General features: G+C 37.4%; 1 protein-coding gene across 5 annotated transcripts in view; it reads left to right on the forward strand.

Moving 5' to 3' along the window:
- The window catches only part of LOC134529439 (DDB1- and CUL4-associated factor 7), a 200,128-nt gene that overhangs the window by 47,908 nt on the left and 137,475 nt on the right, over nucleotides 1–14,745 (forward strand). Inside the window, exon 1 of one of the 5 annotated variants that reach the window (XM_063363534.1) lies at nucleotides 9,226–9,290. The exons of 1 other annotated variant lie outside the window; for it this stretch is intronic. The gene's annotated coding sequence lies outside the window, so the exon portion shown is untranslated. 3 more of the 5 variants (XM_063363540.1, XM_063363537.1, XM_063363536.1) reach the window with 3 other exon arrangements.

Raw genomic sequence — 14,745 nt, forward strand, 5'->3', positions numbered from 1 at the left:
CCTCGGCCTCCCGGTACGAGTGCTACATGCTCCTCCCTCTGAAACCAACATGGCCGCCTCGCAAAGAACGCAGTATCCCACAGGCTTCTCTACGCAAACCTTGGGGTATAGGCGACGAGTGGTACCGCAACCCAAACCTAGATGGCATCAAGCATTATTGACATTTATTACAGTGTGTATATGTTTTATAATTAATGTACCGTGTAATATGCTTGTCAGTGCTATGTATTCGTAATAACTAAATAGTGTTCTTGATTGTGGGTTACTGGGGGGACAACTGATGACCTGTTGTATAATGTGTAATGCTTGTATCAGTAACCATTGTGTGGAGAAGTTGTATTTAAGCTAGGTATAAATTTACCTAGCTAGAGATCTCTACCCCAGAGAAATCTGGGGGAGATAACTCAGGAATATGGCTCATGGCTCATGGCTCATGGCTCATGGCTCATGGCTCATGGCTCATGGCTCATGGCTCATGGCTCATGGCTCATGGCTCATGGCTCATGGCTCATGGCTCATGGCTCATGCTCTCCTCCTTCCTCTGAATCAGCCTTTGGGAGCTTGCTCTAGAATCTCTTCCCTTCTCCCTCCTCCCTCTGGAACTTCCTTCGGGAGCTCGCCTTAGATTCCCCTCCCCTGGAGTGGCCCTCGGGAGCTCACTCTAGATTCCCTTCCCCTGGAGCGGCCTGTGGGAGCCCACTCTAGGATTCCTACTTCTCCACCCCCTTGGAGCGGCCTTCGGGAGCTCGCTCTAGGGCTCCAACTGATACCCTTTCTCGTTCCTTACCTGACCCCCTCCCCTCCGTAGCCCCTCTCAGCATTGGGCACTACCTGCCTGCAGGAGCTGTTCTGTGACAACGTGTGAGCACACTACGCCCAGGGGGTCTTTCACCCCATCTCACAGCACTCCAGCACTGGACGCTGTTGCCGGGACAAGTCAAACTATAGTGCAAATGTGGTAGCTTATCATGCTTCTGTCGTAATTGCGGTATTTTCACAGAATCTTGTTCTTTTTAAGATAATTATCTTAAGGTAAATATTGGGTTTTGTGCTGTAGTTATGGCAAATCTTCTATAATTCTTCGTAAGTTGCTATTCATTTGTCTTCACATTTAGGTGCACCATTATTGTTTTGGACAGTTAAATAGACAGATGTTTCTTATTATTGCTTCTCAGTTATACATGGTTTGAATATTATTTATGTGAGAGAGGATATTTAAAAGTATTTTAAGAAACTGTTTATTCTACAAAATTAGAGTATGGTGCTTGCACAGAAGTTACACCTAATTTTGGTTTGTAGTAGGCCAAGCCAAAGGTTAATGTAAACAAAATTAGGATGGCAATGCACTAACTTAAGTTACCACAAATACGTCCAAACAAAATTTAAAATAAAAAAAACTGTATGAAATTATGCAATATAATTAAAGTAAAGCATGTGTAATTTGTGGTGCTGTACGATCATGTGGCGGGGGAAAAAAGTGTTGTCCCTTGTATCGGTTCGGAATAGGCGTATCGGCAACATCTGTATGTGTGTATCGGCATATCGGCGTATCGGCAAAAATTTGTGAATCAGTACAGCTCTAGTTACTTGTATTATAATTAACTGTTCGAGTGCTGATTTTCATATCTTAAAAACAGATGCATTAAAATTGAACAATATTTTCTTAATGGCATCGAGATTACATGAAACATTAAAAAACGTTGGCTACTAATTCGCAAAAATACGTTTTTGAGATAGGTACATAATATTATGTAAATGCGAAATCAACGTACCAAAAAATAAAAGCTTAGGCCATCAGAGTTGAAGTATTCGTGGCTCAATTATAAAATTAAATAATAAATAAATGACAACATTCACCTGACCCATCTCAATATCTCAATCAAACAATCATGATTATACAATTTGATATTAAAATAAACATTGATGAGTTTATATTTTTATATTAAAAAATCTATGTTGCCTAAACATTTGTCATGTCCTGCATTTGCCCTCGGCCTCCTCTCTCTGCAACCAACATGGCCGCCTCGCAAAGAAAGCTGTATCCCAACAGGCTTCTCTACACCAGCCATGGGATATAGGCTAAGAGTGGTGCCGCGAACATATCATAGATGGCAGCACGCATCTTTTGAACGGTTATAGCAGTGCATATGGATTTATTAATGACTGGATCATATAAAATGTGTGTCAGTGCGATATATGTTATAAGTAAATAATATCCTAGTGTGTGAATTACTGGGGAGGGCACAGGATGGCCTGTTTTTCTGTATTGGGGAAAGATTGTCACTTTGTCAGTGACCAATGTCTGAAGGAGCTGTATATAAGCTAGGTCGAAATGTGCCTAGCCAGAAATCCCTACCCAAGAGAAATCTGGGGGAAATAAAGCAGATAGTTGGAAATTGGTTGATTGCTTTCTGCTTACCTCACCCCTCCTCCTCCTCCTCCTCCTCCTCCTTCTTCTGGAGCGGCCCTTGGGTGCTCGCTCTAGATCCCCCACTTCCCCTATCCTTGGAGCGGTCTTCGGGTGCTCGCTCTAAGGCTCCACCTAATGCCCCCTTCCTCTACTCCTGGCCCAGCTAAAGGGCAGGTTAGACCAATATCTGTGAGTCAAGGAGCAGTTGCCAGCCTACCAGTGGGCCTGTCGCCCCACCTCATGCCTCTCCATCACCCGACGCTGTTGCCGGGACACGTCACATTTTAGAAAGTAACTTATTTTTATTGGCTCGGAAAGTATGTATATGTAGTATATGTGTTACACAATGATTGCATCAGTATCGTAAATTACCTAATTTTACGGATATGGACTCACACCCTCTTGCAAAGCGGAAATATGCTAAACTTTCTGGAGCTCAGCGAAAGCGGCAAAAGCGACTGCACGACGAAGAAGATAAAATACAACGAGCTTCTTTGCTAAAATTTTTAAATCCAGGCACAGGCCCTGCTCCATCTACATCTACATATGTGAAAACTTCAGGTTCAATTGTAAGTGAAAAGTTGTTACAAAGTCATGTAAGAAGTTCTGAGAATTTATCTGAAGAAATATCTCCAACTTCAATACCGAAACAAACAAGCAGTTCATATACTGGGCAATCTGGGCTCATTTCTGTGTAAGTATTGTTTCAGGATTTTTGTTTATACGAAACATGTTCATTGTAAATTGTTCAATTTTTATCAATTTGAATTTATTTCAGGGAATCAACTTCTCTTGAAATTTTTTTTGATAACTCATTAAGGAATTGCGCAGTTCAAGATTATACTCCTTTGATCTCTGTGAGGGATTTTGATCCAGCTCAAACTTTAACAGACTTCCCACAAATAAAAACATTGAAGAGTTCCAAAGGTTTTTCTGAAGCAGTAAAAGTATCTACAATACCAGAACTAGCAAGCAGTTCAATTACTGGGAAATCTGGGCTCATTTCTGTGTAAGTATTGTTTCAGGATTTTTGTTTATACGAAACATGTTCATTGTTAATTGTTCAATTTTTATCAATTTTATTTTATTTCAGGGAAACAACTTACCTTGAAAAAAATCTAGATAACTCATTAAGGAATTGTGCAGGTCAAGATGATACTCCGTTGACCTTTCTGATGAATTTGGATTCATCTCCAAAAGTATCTACTAATAGACTTTCTACCGAACCAAACTAATGAGACAGGCAACGACACAGAACTTGAAAATATGCTCAGTCAAAAGTGGCCAAGTGATCCAATATATTATGGTGGCAGATCTGGCAGTGAACTTAATTTTGAGACCAAGAAATTTCTACTCAAAGTAGGGCCTTGTCAGCCAACAAAGGACCAATGTCAGTTTCCCAAAAATAAGTATGGAGGCCATTTTACCCCTGCTATTTACCAAAAAAGGCATCCAAAAACTGGCAAAGAAATAGCTCGTAGCTGGATCAATTACTCAGTGAAACATGACAGACTTTATTGTTTCTGTTGCTGGCTGTTCTCCAAAACTAGTGATCCTAACTACGATCCAGCATTTAGCAGAGTAGGTGTTTGTAACTGGCGTAAGATACATGACAAGGTGGCAAAACATGAAAAATCGTCTTTGCATAGAAATGCTCTGATTTCTTAGAAAATGGTCGGTAGCAATACCTTAATTGATCGTGATCTACAGCAACAATATGAACACGAGGTTGAGGAAAGATATTTTAAAACGAATCATTGATGTAATTCTGCTTCTTTCTGCACATAATATGGCATTTCGTGGGTCAGTTGAACAAATTGGCCAAAGACACAGTGGGAATTTCTTGGCTCTAGTGAACTTGCTAGCTAAATATGATCCGGTTTTACATAACCACATAAACAAGAAGGAAGGAGTAAAATATATCAGCAACAGAATTCAGAATGAGTTAATAGTTCTTCTTGACAAACAAGATCAACAGGCTATCATGGATGCTATCAAAAATGCAAGATATTACTCTGTTATGGTAGATAAAACTCCCCGGCTCCTTCAGGGCGTTATGCCTCGTCAGCATCCTCTCTTGCGTAAGTGAAGTGTTTACGATCAGGGACGCACCCGCGTGCACCATAGCACGTCAGTAGACATCATTGTGTTTGTAAATATTCATACTTCTTATGTACATTTTAATTCATCACGAGCCTCCACGATTGAATATAATTTGTAACTTAACAGAACTCTCCAGTCTTAAATATTGTGTCTAAATATTGTACAAATACTTAACTTGACATTTAATTCTTAACTAATTAATTGTGTTTACGTTTTATCAGTTACCATTCAATAACTTGTAATGTCGTTTCTTAAATAATTATGTGATTTCTTTCGAGTGCTATGCTTAGTAATGTAAACCGCAACCTGGCCCGCCGCGAGACGAGTCTCTCCCACGCCGGCCTATTTCCCCTCCCCCTCCTCTGCGTCCCGCGAGCTCCGGCGCGTGGATGGGCGGAGGAGGGCAGTTGCTAGCCAGACTTGGAGCCGATCAGACATGGGCTCGCTCCGCTCCGCTCGAGACGCGTGTAGCACGGCAACATTGTTCGCTATCAGAATAATTCATTACGGGACTGCCACCGCAGTCGTGTCGAGCCGTGTCAGAATTCGTTGCACTGCTGAACTTTCTTAGTCAGTACATTTCGTCACAGAACTATCTCCGCAGACGTAACAGGCCGCGTATATACTTCTTTGAGCTGCTGAACTTTCTTAGCCAGTACTTGTCGTCACAGAACTATCTCCGCAGACGTACCAGGCCGCGTGGGCACTACTTTGCGCATCTGAACTTTCCTAACCAGTACAATACGTCACGGTACTGCATCCGCGACCACTTCGAGTCGCGTTTCGTTATCGAGAGTGCATTTCCGGGAGTCCGGGTCGCGGTAAGAGAGAACGCTCGTCCTGCAACATACTGGCCAGGCTGCGACAGGGCTTTTAACGGAATAAAGGAGCTCGTGAAAACGGTCAGCATCATCTTCTCCTTGTTGCCATCTACCATTCCTTCTACCTACGTAAATTTCCCTCCTGGTCCCATGTTCCACGGTCCCGGCCACGTTGGCCTGAACTCCACTCTATCTCCGACTGGAGCTACGTGGGCAAATCAGAGCGAGTCTCAGGACAGTTCGCAGCAGGGACTTCACAACCACTGACACTTCCCACACTGATCAGTTATCCTTCATAATTCGTTATGTCCAAATTGATGACCAAGTTAAAGTCACCGAGTCATTCCTCAGATTTATCTGTATACCAGGAGATGAAGCAAGAGCCACTGACTTCGTGGTTAAAATGCTCTCTTTCTTGGAAAATCTGGGACTGGATATTGCTAACTGTAGAGGGCAAAGCTATGATGGTGCATCAGTAATGAAGGCCTATTCTTCTGGAGTACAAGCACGTATCAAAAAACCAAATCCGTTGGCTGTTTATGTTAACTGTGCACCCCACACTCTTAATCTCGTCACAGCAGATTCGGTTAAAGTTGATCCTGAGATAGTAACTTTCTTTGGAGTAGTACAGAAGTTGTACACATTCTTCTCTTCAAGTAACCATCGGTGGGAAATGCTCATAAAAGCTTCAGACCCAGCTATGGCTTCTGAAATAATTCATGAATATGACCCAACTGAAGATATATTGCAAAACACAAATTATGAAATACCTGAAAATCAACAAGACAATAGCCTGCCAAAAAGGTTAGTCATAGTTAAGCAAGTCTGCACCACACGTTGGGAAGGCCGACTTGCTCCAATTCGCAATCTCCGAAAAGCCCTGCCAAAAATCATTGATGTTCTCAAGTGCATCAAGTCAGAAAGTATAGATGTCAGTGAGAAATGTGACTGTGATGGTCTTTTGAGTCATATATCAAAATTTGATTTCATTGTGATGCTTGTTATATGGGAAAACATTCTAACGTTGCTGAATATAACAAGCAAATACTTGCAAAAGGCAGATTGTGATATTTTGACTGCAGCTGATCTTCTCCAGTCTTAGACCAAGAATATACAGAATATGAGAGCAAATGAGTTCAGTAGTTTCATGGATGAAGCCATACAACTTGCAAGTAAATTGGGAGTATCTGTGCAACTCTCCGAAAAACGACAAAGAAGAAAGGTATCATTTTTGGATGAGTTAACTAAAGATGAGCCAATTCCAGACAAGAATAAAGCTTTCGAAGTTAATATCTACAACAGAATGTTGGACAGGATCATTGCAAGCCTTTCAGAAAGATTTGAAGGCCTTAGAGATGTAGCAAACATGTTTTCATTCATGTATCCCTGCCGACTCATGAAACTAAGTAGCAATGGTTTACAGAAATCCTGTGAACAGCTGACGAGACATCACGAGCAGGACTTGGACAGTGGCCTCTATTCCGAGATTCTTTCTTTAAGAAAAATCCTGGCTGACAAACTTCCACCAAAATCTAAACCCAAAGATTTATTCAAATAATTGTAAACAATGACTTGCAGGAAGCTTTCACAGAATCATTTACGGCATATAAATTGTTATTGACTATTCCAATTTCAATAGCCTCATGCGCAAGAAGTTTCAGCAAGCTGAAACTCATCAAAAACTACTTGCGATCCACCATTGTCCAAGAACGATTATCTGGACTGGCAATACTCTCAATAGAAAGTGACATTGCTCGCAACCCATCTTTCAATACAGTTATAGAGCAATTTGCCGCTATTAAGGCACATCGCCTGCACTGAAAAAATTTCTCAGTTTATGTATACAGTTCTTCTGCAAAAATAAATTTTATTTATATCTTATTTTGTGGTATCATCCATGAAATATTTTCATTGTAATATTTAAAAATAAGTACAGTGAAGAATGTTTAGTTGGTTAGTTAGTTAGTTTAAAATAAATTTATTTTATTGAAGAATATTATGACATCCCTCGGCCTATGGTCCCTAATTTCCTGTGTTGAACTGACCTGATTTGCCAGTGTAGCTCTCGTCGGTGAGAAAGTGAGTTCAGGCCAACGTGGCCGGGACCGGAAAGTAAGGGTCCGGGAGGGAACTTTGCGTATGTGGAAGGAATGGTAGATGGTAACAAGGATAATACGATGCAGTCCGTTTTCACGAGCTCCTTTATTCCGTGAAGAATCCTGTCGCAGCCTGGCCGGCACGTCGCGAAACTAGCGTCCTCTGCTGCGACCCGGACTCCCGGAAGCAAACACTTGGAGACAAAATGAGAACCGGCGGAACAGTGAATGCTGTCCCGTAGCGAATCGTACCGGTTACGACAGTTCAGCAGTGCTTCGTAGCACGTACGTGACTCGTAACGTATGCGCATACGAATCTATAACAATACATACAGATTAAGAGCGTAGGAAAGTCCAGACGTGCACTGCGTGCCTCTCGAGCGGAGTGAATGGTGAAGTTATAAAGACGTGATCTTCTTAACGAGGTTTATCGCGAGGAATCCTGTCACAGCCTGGATGACCACGTTGGTAGACAAACGTTTCATCCACGCTGCGACCCGGACCCCGTGCTACTTCTCGCGGAGCGGAACGAAGCAGGTCCGCCCCGTGCGACTCCCAGCAGACGACTGACTGAGACTCCGTGCTCCGCCGTCCGCACGCCGCTACGCGCGGGCTGCGGAGGAGGGGAAGGGGAAGTGGGCCGGCGGGGAAGACGCGACTCGCGCAGCGGGCCAGGCTTGCCGATCTACATGACAATGACACAGCATAAGCACTTAAATTATATACAGAACTCTCTAAATGCAAAGTATTAAAAGAAAAGGACATTATAAATTATTAATAAAAATGTAGACACTCGTGAATTTTTACAATGTAAAATAGTAACAATAAATATAGGATATTAGAAATTATTTACAAGACACAAGATCGCCTTTGGACGTTCCAGGGCGCACGTGGGTGCGTCCCTGTTTGTAGTCACTGCACTCAGGTTGCACTAGTAATGCAAGAGAGGACGTTGACGAGGCATAACGGCCTGAAGGAGCCGAGGAGACACTTGGGTCGACGTCAATTATTATATGCTAAAAGTATACTATTTCTGCTTTTGGGACTATTAGCACTATTGAAAATGGGTTAAACGTAAATATATTTAAAACTTACTTTTTCAATTGGAGAAATTGGAAAATTGTCAACACTTGTATGTTTAAAATTTACACCAAACAACATGGTCAAATTACTGAAGTATTGATATTAAAAATAAAACTTTTTGTATATTATTGATTTTTTTGTCTTAAATCGCCTAATAATGACGTTTTTTTTTTTGGGGGGGGGGGAATTTTATCACCTCACCACCCACTTTTTAAGGCAGTGCACGACACTGTGAAGGACCCAACACACATTTCCTACATCGCACTTTTCCTTGTGGGCAAGATTTGGTTTATATTAATTAGATCACATGATAATTTAATGATTTGGTGGACGAATTATACAGTCATCACAAAAACACTGTGTTATACTATCTGAATATTAGCACAGAGATTTGCACTTGCCTTACATGGTCCTGGGGTGAGTGAGTGTTTTTTTCTCTTACGGGGGCTACTACTGACGGAAATTGAACCAGGCTTTGCTACCCTATGAGTTAAGACAAGAGTTTTTGGCGTAACAATATGGCTATAATGAGTAAAATTTGTGTAAACATCACAGAAAGGCGTTTTTTGACACTCCTTAACTTCATAATTGAAAGAATTAAAGTTTAGAAATATTAAGAAAGTAAGTTGGTTTTCGCGTGATTACATAGCAGTGATTTGATTGTATTTGTAGCAAATGCCATATTAGTCTTGTTCTTTCAAACTTGCCAACGCTCTACCTCTTACTTCACTCTACGTTATTTGTTGTTGGTTGCTAACCACGCTGTTTTGTTGACAGGTAAGTGTCGGTGTCAAATTACTTTCTTTAAAATTGGCAGCTATATTATCATTAGGAAACTGTTTGACTTTACAAATAGTTTGCTTCATATATTTGGTTTTCGGTGTCATGCAAATACATTATATATATTTTTAATTCGGTAAACTTTCGATTGTTTTTATTAAGTTCCTATCTGTTTGGCTGCGGTGAAATTAAGTTCATCTTGTTCAAATTTACTATTAATTAGATTGTATATTTAGTTTCTGCTGTTAGCCGTACTGTTTGCCGATTACTTTGTTCAAACTCAATTTAGCGACTTTATAGAAGAATCAGATACTTGTCAAGAGTTATATCAATGCTCTTCGATATGAAGTTATACAATACATTTTACAATTGTTTCATGTATTGTAGAACAAGACCCATAACATAATCGTATACATTGCTGACGGCTAGTAATGAAATGAGATAGGTTAGTAATTGTGAAGTTAAGAGGCTCTTATAAAAAATTTCTAAAATTGTGTTTATAATTCTTATAAAGAGACACTTTGCCAGACAATTTTTTTTTTCCAAAAATCATTTTTTATACTTTGCACATGTGTTTTAGTTAATTTCTTGGAGGGCAGCATTATGATAAAAGATTGTGGGCGGTTGGTTAGGTTAGCCTAGCTACCTTAAAAATACTTTAAAATCATTTTGATGGTTAGGAATGATCATTTAAAATGTAGCTAACTTAACTAATTGCTCTCATTATTGGTAATGCTTAACGGAAGTCACTTTGCTAAAAAAAATAAAAAAAAAAAATTAAGAATTAAAAAATTCCAAAATGTTTTGTTAATAAGTTCTCCATCACTTATCGAAGTGTATCATGTGATCCTGATGGAATGATCCTGTATATATTAATCCTGTGGTAAATATCGCTTGCTGCTTTAATTAGTACATTAAAAGATCCTGGACATAACAAAACTTGAGATATGACATTGAATTTTGATTATGAAATGTATACAAAAGAAAAAATTTCTACAAGACTTTAGATAATTGGTTTGTATTGCAATATTCCAGTTTTGGTTATTTTGAGGTTTTTTCAGTGTAGGCTACTATAATTAACAGCAAGTATGTACTATGGGATGCCGTTAGAATCAAGGGATAAACTTTGATATGTGATACTGAATAGTTAGCATTGTTTTTTACTTTCTAACATTTTTTACAATACAGGAACAGATTCTAAATTTAGGATGTCTGTCTTTATTGAAGCAAGCTTTTAGCAAGCACAGTAGGGACTCAGGCATGACGGCACCCACGTTTCTGCACAGGCGAACGTTAAAATTGTTAATTTGTTGAATTAACCTGTGTTCAAAGTTGCATTCATGAATATACCCAACTAGCACCAAAAAAGGAACTTGCATGGTTAAAATGGCTCTTATGATACTGATGTGACAACATCGGTTTACCTATAAACTTTTGTAAATAATTGAAATGTAACAAATTTGCTCTCCTGTCTCAAAATAACAATTACTAAGGTCAGTAGCACTAAAATAATTAGGATTAGGAAAGTGTTTGTTTTATTTTCGAAGAAGCCTCTAAAATAGACACTAAACTAGGCATTTAATATTCTCTAAGAGTTGTTATGATATTTCAAGTAGTTTGCCATTTTAACAGGGGTTAGGGTACATATTACAAACACCGTCAAATTTTTTATAATTGAGGCGGTCTACGTAAAACGGGCGTATGGGTTCATACGCCCTTTTTACGCAGATCGCTTTATTTGATCCGCCATTTCGTGTAGAATTCAGTGGTGCAAGTTTCATCGCAATATCTTGAAAATTGAAGTTGGTACACCTGTTTTTGTGAGGTGATGTCAGCTGGTTTTCACAGTCAGGTTTTCTTGTTTTGTGGTTATGTTATGTTTTGATAGTCCTGTGTGATGCTGCTTATTTATATTATTAATAGTTAAAATGAGTGACTCTAATGAAAGTGATGAAAGTGAAATAGTTCAATAATGATTACTATGACAACAGGAGAAAGCAATGAAATATTCTTTTTGTGTTTTCTCAAAACATCATTTTTGCTTATACGCCCGTTTTACGTAGACCGCCTCAATTGTCGGTTAGTAATTTTCTTATGTCGTGGCTTTTCCGGAAATTAACAATAAATTTCAGAAAATACTTTTTTGAAAACTAGAGACGTTCCTTTATTTACTCTAATAACAGAAACTTTATATTCCTACTAGTTTCTGAGAAATAACCATTTATAGTGTACATTACAATACCTATGCATGGACGCACCCATAAATTTTTTTTAACGTTCTTACACAAGGAGAATCACAGGATTGGCATACCTAAAATTTACAACATTCCGTCCGAGGTAGCGTTTATGCATGTTTGGTATAAATATTACAAATTTGTTACTTTGTGAGTAGTCGTTTACATTAAGTTAACTCCATTAAAAATACTTAAAAATATTGTGGGTGATTAATTAGGTTAGTATAGCTTACATTAAAAATACTGTGAAATCGTGTGAACTCTTGGTTAGGTCAGGATAACTACATCTCAAATTGGTAATTCCTAAGTAACCATTAAAAATATTTTACAGTATTTTTAATACTAACCTTACTAATCATCCACAATGTTTTAAATTATTATATAATGTAGCTAACCTAATTGACAATGCTCAATATTTTCTAAAACATACATACATGGATCCCCATGGGAAAGCAAAAAATAGCAGCGGCCGAGTCAATGCGCAGGTATTGTATTGTAACCTATAAACTATGATTTCTCAGAATCCTGTCATAATTTAGAAATGCTGTTTCCGGGTAAATTGAGGAACATTTTTAGTGTTCAAAATAAAGTATTTCCTGAATTTTATTATTTTATTTACGGAAAAGCTGTGATGCAAGAATTTTACCAGTACATTAAAAATACTTAATAGTGGGAATGATTGTAGGTTAGGTTAGCTACATTCAAAATACTGTAAAATATTTTGAACAATTGGTAAGGAATTACCAATATAAAATCTAGCTAACTCAACCTAACCAACTGTTTTTACTATTTGATAGTATTTTTAATGTAACTAACTAACAGTTCACACAATTTAAAAGTATATGTAGTTTAGGCAACCTAACCCAACCAACTGTTCACACCATTTCGAAGTATTTTAATTGCAGTTAACCTAACTGAACCAACCATCCAAACTATTGTAAAGTATTTTTAATGTAGCTAAACTAACATAACCAACCATTATCACAATTTTATGCTATTTTTGATGTACTTAACTGAACCACTATTTAAACTGCCAATTTTTGGTAAAATACTTGAAGTATTATAACACACCCAGGAAAATAATTGGAAAACATGCCAGTCAGTAAAACAAACAATTTTGGAATTTTACTATAATTTTTATGGAAAAAATGGCTCTCCTTCAGAATACCCTCATTATTTTATTGTATCTTTAATGTAGCTAACCTAACCAAACCAGCTTTTCATACAATTTCACAGTATTTTTAATGTAGCTAACCTAACCAGCCTTTCATACAATTTCACAGTATTTTTAATGTAGCTAACCTAACCTAACCAGCTGTTCACACAATTTCACAGTATTTTTAATGTAGCTAACTTTACCTAACCAACTGTCCTTAAATTTTAAAGTATTTTAAATGTATCTAACCTAACCCAAGATAATTCTAGGGTTATTAGAGTATTTGTAAAATAGCTAACCTAATGTAACCACTCATTCAAACTGTAAACTACTGGTAATCCACTTGAAATATCACAAAGCCCTATTAGGAAATGATTCAAAAACATGTTAGAAGATAAAAATTTTTTTTAATTTTTTATAAGTTAGCCATTTTTTTTTCTTTCATAAAATTTACTTTTCATAAGAATAACCTTTTTTGGTACTTTTATCTTGTTTGATTATACATATATAAAGTCTTTTTACCATTCTGACAAAACTTTAAGAAACTCGATACTGGAGAGTTCTATGTAGACCAGGGAAATTGTGGGGTAAATATGACTAATTATGAGAAAACTGATAAATGGAAATAAATTAAATCACTATAATGAAAATCCTCCAAATAATAAAGTAAGTTAAGAAAGGAAAAGATTCTCAAAAATATTTAAACAGAAATTCAATGCTCTCTCTCGCTATAGACACACACTCGCACACACGCACACAGATATATATACTAGCTTATAACCTGTGGTTTTGCTCATGGCAACTTCAGAATATTGCTGATATTGCACCACTGTTAGACAGTTTTGTGAATAATTCCAGTACTTTTGACTAAATAAATGACATTAAATATCAGGAATATTTAATATTTCATTCATAACAAAACTATAAAAGATTGATATTTGTAATGTTGTATAAAGTAGGTACTTAGAGAATCAAAACACAGTGTCTATGTGGTCTACATGGACGGAATGAAGCTGACACTCATAGGAGCCGGCTGCCCTATCCGAGCGAGAATGCATGAGGGGAGATAAATGAGCTTTAAATTGGTGGGGGAAAAGGATGTACCCTGAGAAAACCCACAGGCCATGGCATCGCCGCCACATTTCCCACTTGCGAAAATCAGGGTTGGACTCCTCCAGAGATCGAACTGGTCTTTTGGAGGGGGAGGGGTGGTGAATGTTCTAACCACTTGACCACCGTGTCCCTTACTTTTGTAAAAAAAATAATATTGATTAATTTTAAATATAGTCAAAGTACGCTGATTTTATAACTCTCTTTTAGTGTGTTTGAAGAGGTATTAGCTTGATGAAATCACATTTACCTCCTTTTTCCCCCTTCATTTTATGAGAGAGCCTATTTTAAAATTTGTGAAACACATGCATATTTAAATTTAATTTATATTTAGTTATCTCTGAAATTTACACTTTCATTTAATTTGATTTTATGCACAGAATGATTAAAATTAAACTTCCCCATTGTTTCACTTTATTACAAACACGTACATTATTTTAACATTTTTGAAACAATCAGATCTTAATTTGAAATATATAATACAGGTATAAATTTTCTTATTATATGTGTAAGTAGATTAATAGTCATGCTTAGCACTAATAAATTAAATTTTCCAAAAAAATATTCACCCTACCACTTGATTAGATTCATTAGTATGATTTTTTTAAATATCTTTTCACCTCTTTTGAAGATTATTCTTTCTCAGTTCTATATTATTCACCCTTGATTTATTACCTCCTGCTAAATTTGCTTTTGATATTAAATTTTTATTATTAAACTAAATTTATTGGATTCGGGTGCAAAATGCAAAATGCAAATGTTAAAAAAATTAAATTTTCCTGAAATGAATGCTTTACCTATATTTATCACCATTTTCACTGTTTTCAGTTCTAGGTGATATGTGCCGTAAAAACCACTGCTAGTATTATAACTTAGCAATAAAACCAAACAGCTATCTATTGAAGTGCAACTTTTAGTTTGAAATAATAAAAGATAGCGCCTCATTTTATTT

This window comes from Bacillus rossius, chromosome 2 (genome assembly GCF_032445375.1).
Source record: "Bacillus rossius redtenbacheri isolate Brsri chromosome 2, Brsri_v3, whole genome shotgun sequence".
In the NCBI taxonomy this organism is placed as follows: Eukaryota; Metazoa; Arthropoda; class Insecta; order Phasmatodea; family Bacillidae; genus Bacillus; species Bacillus rossius.